This window comes from Xyrauchen texanus, chromosome 26 (assembly GCF_025860055.1).
Source record: "Xyrauchen texanus isolate HMW12.3.18 chromosome 26, RBS_HiC_50CHRs, whole genome shotgun sequence".
NCBI lineage: Eukaryota > Metazoa > Chordata > Actinopteri > Cypriniformes > Catostomidae > Xyrauchen > Xyrauchen texanus.
In genome coordinates, this window is record NC_068301.1 from 25,799,209 (window position 1) to 25,808,742 (window position 9,534).

At 47.9% G+C, this 9,534-nt stretch overlaps 1 long non-coding RNA gene across 1 annotated transcript in view; it reads right to left on the reverse strand.

Moving 5' to 3' along the window:
• Window positions 1–8,897, reverse strand: part of LOC127620237 (uncharacterized) — a 20,361-nt gene extending 11,464 nt beyond the window's left edge. The window contains exon 1 of the long non-coding RNA XR_007967689.1: window positions 8,813–8,897. This is a non-coding gene — a long non-coding RNA (uncharacterized LOC127620237). The remainder of the gene's footprint in view (window positions 1–8,812) is intronic.
• Window positions 8,898–9,534: the final 637 nt, after the last annotated feature.

Genomic DNA, 9,534 nt, shown 5'->3' on the forward strand with positions numbered 1-9,534 from the left:
CCTTCTTGGAAATAGTGTCAAACGGCTTTCCAGTGAACAAATTATATCAGTTCAATTTATTAAAGGACACTGTCTCATAAATTCTGACAGATGTGATCATTGTCCGAGGCTCTTGTTAATTTATAAAAAAATGTTACATGCTATTTATATAACTATGCTTTTGTGAAACAAGCATAGAGATTCAGTAGGCCTACTTGTGTATGACTAACATTCTACTTAATGGTTTTTCTACTTCATCCATCCATGGTGTATTTTTATTCATAATAGTTTTTTTATTTTCCTGAAAATTATACAGAGATATACCATTCCATTTATGTATGTACATTTAATATATTGAAGTGCGGGATATGAAAAAGCTGGACCAGAATTTGAGCAGAGCGACTACAGAATGCTGGGAGGGAAAATTCATTACACGACTGCTTCTGTTTTCTCTGTTCATAGCCAGAGTTTGAAGCATTCAGTGCAACTTTCCTATGTTTCTCTCAGAAATGCAAAACATTTTTCTTTCTGAAATTGTAGCACATGTTTATGGTGTAGCTGTGGAGAAGGGACCTCAACGAGTCCATCCAAGGGGCCCCCTAAGTCTGGCCCTGTTCACTTGACACAACACTAGTTGAGGTTTTTGAAAGATGCCTCTCAAAAAAGTAAACTTTTTTTTTCTTCAATTGATTGTATGTATGTAGATAAATATACAATGTTGGTTCTCTGTGTTCTAAATTATCCTTTTAAGAATTCAAATCAGTGCTCGCCAGTTTAAAGTTGACAAAATACACTGAAAATGATAACAGATTAAATCTTAAAAGAGGGGACCTTGCTGCAAAATCAGTTAGTTTAGTTTATTAATAGATAATTTTTTTATGGCCTGTCAGGTCACGTTAGGCTTCATAATGACAAAAAACAATCAAACGAATAAACAAATGTAGTGTTGAGTTTAATTTGATGTGTTTGATAAGACTAAAAGGCCACAATTAATAAAGAAAGAAAATACAAATATTTTACAAAAATTGGATGATGCCAAGCATAAAATAAAAAAATGGTTTGACATTTTTTTCTTTACCTTTGCAATGCCTTTTGATAACCTGCATAATCCTGGAGAATTAGTCATTATTACACTGTTTTCAATGTATTTTTAATTTTATTTTTAACCAATTCCTACACTCTGGTCCTGTCAAATAAGTGTATGGCCTTGTTTACTATGTTGTAACTACAACTGGTTTACACTTTAGAGACTCAAATCGGTTTTCTTTTTTTTTTTTAAAGATTTACATTGAGCAGGTACTGTATCATGTTGAGTATATTATTTTGACATCTTATGTCTCAAATATTTCTTTTTCCTCCACATAAAAATGCTAGATGGTGTTGATTTTTGTGCTTGCTGTATGCAATGGTTCTCTTACGAGAGGTTCTCTCGTATTGCGTAAGCTAGCTTACGCTACGGGAAAGATTCATCTTTTCTGAGATATTGAAGCCAAAAAATTATCCTTAATTTTGTATCCATTGTCAACGCAGTGCGGCAGCTGCAGACCTTGAGCGGGCTAGCTAGTGAGCTCATTGGTTGCTCTGCGGCAACTGCTGCAGCCTATAGACGAGCTTGGGCTAACTCAAGCATCCAATGAGAGGCGCCCGCGCTCACTGCATCAAAGCCCGCCAAAATGGCCGTGACTAGAGTGCATATAAGCGTAGTTCGTAGGCTGGAACCATGATTTTCATCTCTTCAGCGAGCTCTTCGCGATCGCTGACCTGGAAGCCGCGTCGCCGCTCGAGGGGCATCAAGCAAGCGTGGATAGCGCTAGAAGAAGCCGGCCGCCTCAGCCACCTTCAGCCATCCTGCGAAGCTACGCCATCCGACGACGTATCCTTTTATTCAGCAAGCTAGTTCTCACGTAACTATTCACAAAAGAGTACGAGCGTCTTTTTCAAGATGCCTCGCCCACTTGCGCTCATGTCGCGCTCTTCTCAGCACAGGAGACCGCCACATCATCTGGCGCCTCTGCCTGGGACTGGGGCACGCAGAGCTCGCCTCACTGAGGGCGGATGCGATTTCTGCGAGGAGCTACCGATGTCGACCCCGCGGCTCGACTCGGCGCCAAAGCAGAAACCGCCACGCCGCTTACCTTCAGCCGTGCAGGAAGAAGCGCCGCCACAAAGGCTGCCGGAAACTGTGGTTGAAGCGACTGCCTCGCCGAGCCTCTCCTCGAAAGCATCGCCACCCTCCCCGCCTCGGACGCCGCGAGTTGCCGCCGAGCGGCCGCGACTGCTGCCATCTCGGATGACGAGGCGGAGGATAAGGGCCGCTGTTCCATCATGGCTTCGACAGCGAGGAGTGGTCAGGCTCCCAAGCCTCCTCCTCGCCCAGGAATCCAGCAGGACCCGCGCCGAGTCGGCGGGAGTTAACACGCCTCACACAGGCCGCCGACCGCCTCGGGCTCGAAGTGGTCACCGCCCCTGAGCAGGCACCCAACAGACTCGACGGCTGCTTTCTTCAAAGCCATCGCCGCTCTACACCCGCTGCCCGGCCGCCCCTTCCTGCCGGAATTACACACGGAGCTTGCAAAGTCGTGGAACGCCCTTTTTCAGCCAGGTCCCGCTCCCACGCCTCCACCTCTCTCGGCCGGTGGACGGCGCCACTGAGAGAGGCTACTCCTCCATCCCCCGGTCGAGGACTCGGTAGCAGCACACCTTTGTCCGCCCTCGCAGATGCCGCTCCAAGCCTGTGCTCCCGCCTAAGGCCTGCAGAGTGACTTCCGCCTATGTTGGCCGCTACTATTCCGCCGCCAAGCCGCGATCTGTTCTGCACTCAATGGCCGCTTTACAGATCCTACAAGCAGACCTTCTTCGGAGTGGGATGAGAAAGGCAGGCACCCAGAGGCTGTTACTGATCTACTGAGCATGACAGACCTCGCCCTTCAGGCTACCAAAGCTGCAGCCCAAGCTCTAGGGAAGTGCATGGCCTCGCTGACTGTGACCGAGAGACACTTGTGGCTAACACTAGCCGACATGGGAGAAGCAGAGCGCTCCACGTTCCTCAACGCACCGCCTTCTCTGACCGGTCTCTTCGGCTCCGCTGTGAGTGGCATTGTTGACCGCTTCTCAGAAGTCCAGAAAGCCACCCAAGCCATGAACCTCTTCCTGCCGCGTCGCGCTAGCTCCTCTGCAGGCCGCTCACGTGATCAGCCTCCTGCACGAGCCTCTTCACAGCGCCCAGTTCAACAAACTCAGACTTCTCAGCGCCGACAGGGCGGCCGCCTCGATCAGCGCCAGACAGCCGCCGCAGACCGCCGCCTCGCGGGCCTCGATCTAAGGTAACGCTTGAAACCCGAAGCAGCCGAAGTCTTCCTAACTGTGTTGAACAAACGACGGCTCAGTCCCGCCGCCGGACCACCGTCAAAGCTTCAGCCCCTGTCAGTCCCCTTCTCTCAGGCTACTGCAGTGGTGAATTTAGCAGCCAACAAGCCGGTGACACTGCCCGCTTGCTCAGCACTCAAACGCCGCTTTCACGGCGACCCAAATAAATCTTGTAAAGAGCAAACGTCTTATGTGTAGAAAATGTGCCCACAACCCAGTGTTCACCCCTACACACAAGCATAACACATCCCGTGCCCCTATCAGAGCACGCCTCATAAAGCGGTTACTGAACCGCCGAAGGCCAGAGTCAATGAAGGCGCTCACAACTGCGCTAGGCGCTACCATTCTCTGGCCGCTCTGTCACACGACCAGACCTATGTGTAGAAAATGTGCCCACAATCCAGTGTTCACCTCTACACACAAGCACTGCATGTCTCGCGTGTCCCCACCAGAGCACGCTCACATAAAGCGGTTACTGAACCGCCGAAGCGCTAGAGTCAATAAATGCGCCCATCGAATCACGCGAGCGCTACCATTCTCTGCCCGCTCTGTTACACGGCCAGCAAACATTCCTCTGTGTGTAAGTCCCGTGCCCATGACTATGCTTTGCACATCACGTAACAGATGTGACTCTTTCCCCATTCATTCCAATCGGAAGTCACTCACAAAACAGCCTGTTCATGCTGTCTCGCGCAAGCAATCATGCATAAACACACTAAACGGCAGCTCACACACGCTCGACAAAGCTGAAGTCGGGGCTTTACAGCCGTTATTTTCTTGTTCCCAAGAAAGACGACGGCCTCAGACCCATATTAGATCTCAGGGTTTTGAACAAGGTGCTTGCAAAAAGACCGCTCAAAATGCTTACAATCAGGAAACTCCTCACGCGATGTGCGCCAGGGGACTGGTTTATTTCTCTCGATCTGAAAGATGCATACTTTCAGATTCAGATAAATCCCCGTCACAGGCCATTCTTGAGATTCGCCGACGGCCAGGTTTATCAATACACCGTCCTTCCGCTCGGCCTGTCCTTAGCACCTCGTACTTTCACGAGCGCATGGATGCGGCGCTCGCACCCTCGCGGAGTCAGGGTTTGCGAATTCTGAACTATTTGGACGACTGGCTGATTATGGCACAGTCACATATGGAGCTTCTGTCTCACAGAGCAGTTCTCCTCAGCCATCTGAACAGTTTGGGTCTTGCAGTCAATTGGACCAAGAGCTCACTACAGCCCAGTCAGACAATTTCCTTCCTTGGGATAGAACTAGACTCGTGGCAATGACGGCTCGCTTATCTACACAGCGCTAGCCGTGTTCAGCTGACTAGTCGCATCTTTTCAGATGAACAGCCTCACGCTTCTGAAGAAATTCCAGAGAGTGCTAGGTTACATGGATTCAGCCGCAGCAGTACTTCAGCTGGGTTTACTGCACATGCTCGCTTCAGCATTGGCTAAACACCGCGCCTCGCCGGGCTTGGGCCACAGGCCGCCAGCCCATCAAGGTGACTCAGACCTGTATTTCAGCTCTGCAGCCTTGGACAGTGGCCGAGTGGTATCAGCGGGAGTGACAATGGGAGCTGTATCTCACCGAAAGTCATCTCGACAGACGCGCCCAACACGGGTTGGGGCGCGGTCCGCGAGGGCTCTCCGGTTTTCGCCTATGGTCAGTTCAGAAAAAGCTCCTTCACATAAATTGTCTGGAAATGATAGCGGCGCGTCGCGCGCTTTCTCCCGGTCATTCAGGGTCACCACGCCCTGGTCCGCTCGACAACAGATCTGTGGTATCCTACCTAAACCGCCAGGGCGGTGTCAGATCCAGGAACCTCTTCCATCTGACGGAACGCATACTGAGTTGGTCCCAGTGCCACCTGCGCCGCTGAGGGCGACGCGACGTGCCAGGCCACCTGAACGACAGCCCGGACAGACTGTCCAGAGACAATATTCCCCAGGGGAATGGTCCCTGCACGCTCAAACAGTCCAGACGCTATGGCACCTATTCAGCAGAGCAGAGATAGACCTCTTTGCGTCCAGAAGAGAACTCTCACTGCCCGATATTTTTCTCGAAGCGAGGACGCCGCTGGCCCAGGACTGGCCCAGACGCCCGCTTTACGCCTTCCCCCGCCTCGCTATTGCCACAGGTAATGCAGAGGATCAGGGAAACGCGCCACCGGTGCTCCTCATAGCCCGCGCTGGGAGAATCAGACATGGTTCCCGGAGCTTACGCAGCTGTCACTGACAGCCGCGGCCCATCCCAGTGAGAGCAGATCTCCTCTCTCAAGCTCGCGGCACAATCTGGCATCCCCACCCAGAGCGCTGGGCGCTGCATGCGTGGTGATCAACGACTACCCGTCGCTCTGCCAGAAGGAGTAATAAATACCATTATACACGCTAGAGCCCCTTCCACAAGAAGACTCTATGCGCCAAAATGGTCTGTGTTCTCAAAATGGTGCACCGACAGAGACCTGGACCCGCGGACATGTGGGGTGTTGTCGCTGCTCAGTATTTCTACAAGAGCTGCTGGATAAGGGCAGATCCCCATCCACGCCAAAGTGTATGTGGCGGCCGCTGCGGCGCTCGCTGAACCCCTGCACGGCCAGTCATGGGGAAAAACGAGCTGGTCATCCGCTTCCTCAGGGAGCTAGAAGGATGAACCCCCGCGCTCCCATCGGTTCCTATCTGGGATCTTTCTATAGTTCTCGAAACTATGAAAGCCCCCTTTCGAACCACTTCAATCCGTGGACTTGAAATACCTTTCACTCAAAACCGTTTTCTGACTGCCCTGTCATCAGTCAAACGCGTGGGAGACCTTCACGCGCTGTCTGTCACGCCACGTGTCTTGAGTTTGGACCAAGTGACTCCAAGGTCATTTTAAAGCCTAGACACGGCTATGTTCCCAAGGTGATTGGTACTCCTTTCAGAGCACAGGTCATTTCCTATCGGCGCTGCCAGCATCCGATAGCTGAACGCGACGCCAATCTCCTTTGCCCAGTCAGAGCACTGAGATTGTATACGCGCGCTCTGCCGCTTTCAGACGCTCTGAGCAGCTTTTCGCTTTCGCTCGAGGGCGCACCAAAGGTCTCGCCTCGAAACAGACACTATCTAGATGGATAGTGGACGCTATTGCTGCTGCATACGCGCCAAAGACCTGCCATGCCCGTTGGGCATTAGGGCTCACTCCACTAGAGGCATGGCATCCTCGTGGGCATGGTCCAGCGGGATTCCCATTCACGACATATGTGTGGCAGCGGATGGACTTCCCTCCCCATTTGTCAGATTTTACAATATGGAAGTGCCCGCTCTGCAGGCAAAACTACTAGCGGTTTAATACGCTACAGCTCCCCTGGTGAGCTGCACTGATGGGACACATTCCACACAGACCGCACCGCCGCTCTGTCGCTCCTTCCCACTATGTGCTTATATATTACACAAACACTGACCCGCATTCTTGCCGGCCAAATCTTATTTCCCCACTCATAAGGGCTCCCCGGTCCCCCTTAATTCCCTGGGGCTCATACAGTGGATGCTTGGCACGCACGGCGTTGACAATGGGTTCCGTAGCGTAAGCTAGCTTACGTAATACGAGAGAACCTCTCGTAAGAGAACGTATCGGTTACCTAACGTAACCTCGGTTCTCTCTAGATGAGGGAACGAGTATTGCGTAGCCGGCCGTGCTTCGCGCCACGTGCGACTTTTCGCTTCAGTCAATGAAAACCAGGGTTCCAGCCTACGAACTACGCTTATATGCACTCTAGTCACGCCCATTTTGGCGGGCTTTGATGCAGTGAGCGCCGGACGCCTCTCATTGGATGCGAGTTCGCCCAAGCTCGTCTATAGGCTGCAGCAGTTGCCGCAGAGCAACCAATGAGCTCGCTAGCTAGCCCGCTCAAGGTCTGCAGCTGCCGCACTGCGTTGACAATGGATACAAAATTAAGGATAATTTTTTGGCTTCAATATCTCAGAAAAGATGAATCTTTCCCGTAGCGTAAGCTAGCTTACGCAATACTCGTTCCCTCATCTAGAGAGAACCGAGGTTACGTTAGGTAACCGATACGTTTTACCCCAGTGGATCCAGGTCTGATGGTGGATGTGGATTTCCCTGAAAATAATATTCTTCACATTATCTCTCCTGATGTCTACCACTGTCAGTTTGCCTCCACTCAGCATCATTCCTGCCTTTTATTTACCTTCTTGAGACCTGACTGGAAAGAAGACAATAGGTTGGACGTGTAATGCATTTCAGAGTCTTCATTATAACAGACTTACTATAGATTTCACAGACTTACTAAAGATTTCAAAAAGGTAAAAAAATTTACATATTGTGATTCAGCACATGGTGAATGTGTTGGATAAATGATGCTTTTGGACTATGCACTAGTGTCCTCAGTTTAACCCTCTGAATGCACAGTAAGTATTGATCTGTTGTTGTAGGTATTGACATAGGTTTGTCTTGCTAAAAAAATATTTGGAAATGTTTAATGTTTGCAATTTTTTTTTATTCATTTTAGATTTACTGAACATTACAACAATAACACTAATTAAAATGCTAATTGTTCAAGATAGTTCTACTGCTATCTATAGAAATCAGCATTTGGATTCCCACTCAGTTCTAGTCAAGACTATAACCCTAGTAAATGCACGACATGCTCCATGTACTTGATAGTGTAACACTGTTTGGGAAATATATAGCCTACAATATAGGATAGATACAGGAGTGTGCAATTATCTAAATGTTGAAATAATTTTTTTTGTCTGTCAATAATCATACCTCATTATATATTCACTGGTTGACTATAATGAGTTTATTTAACATGGAAGATGTAGAATAATATGTTGGACATGTTAGATTTCATCTTGTGCATTTTAAAAATTGGTAATGTGAAAAGTAATAATTTGTCTTTTGTGTTTAGACATGTTAGTGCGGGTTCTACTTTTTCAAGCATTTCAACAAGGCACTTATCTTTTTATTTGCATCAGATATTTGCTTGTCCACCACCATGTGGACTTCAGACTATGATAACATACCCATCAATGATTATGAAGAGTGCCATAGGCTTGCACCAATTACCCAAATGTAATTTTTACTCGTTTGTGACAAACTTCACATGGCCTGATTTTCAGTAAGAAATAATATCTTTGGACAGTGAACGTCCGTCCAACCGTACTTTAACCTTCTCCTTTTGTGGCAGCAACATATACTATTTGAAATACATCTGAGTAGCTCAAATACCTCAAATCCACACCTGTGTCCAGATTTCCTTGCAAAGGCATTTTTGAGGCAAAAGGTCCTAAAAAAGATGGTATTCTCTGAAAGTAGACATTCTTCATCGTAATTTTGTCTTTCATTCAACAATCTATGCTTTACTCTCTTCTTTCTTTCATGCTTTTTGGTGTCCTTTCTGTTTGTGTTTCATATATTTTGGTAGCATGCAAGGATGAGATTCGAGCCATTATTTATCTACCGGGGAATACCTTTGTGCAAATACCTGCTGTGTCATCTCAGCACTGTCAGTTTCTGTGCAGCGAACATCCCAGATGCTCCCATTTCTCATACACCTGCCAAATACAAAACAAGTGATACATGGTGACAAATAAGGTGGAGGTCACCTAATATCAACCTAAGATCTCTTTGCATTTCGAGTCATACTGTTGAGTTACTGGGATAACCATTCTAGCAAATCAGTGGCTATGTTTACACGTGCATCAATACTATGATTATTGCAATATTCAGAGTATAAGGAACAATTAGATTAAGTTGTTTACATGATTTGGGCCAAACACTTAAATCCTGTTTACATTCTACTTGCCATTACTCTGATTATTTGCTGACAGTGATGTTTTAATGCTTATTTTTTTTATAAATTAATATTTATAATATAATTTATTGTAATACACACGATTTGATGTTGTTGTGTTTCGCCCGTGAGCACAAACTCATATCAAAGATGTGTTTCCTTCCCATTAATTTGCAGCATATGGTCTTTATCTCCCCAACATTCAATTCAGACTGCAAACGACATTCACACCTCGGGTAAATATGTTTTCTTTTGCCTGCTGATGGGGGAGCTTCGGAACTGGCGTTTTACATGAAGCGGAAAGATAAGTGTAGCTTCTTTTTTGCAATGTTTTTGAACCTGTGCTTGAGTGGAACATTATCTGTCTGCAGCACTGGCGCAGGCGCACTTTGGTCAGAA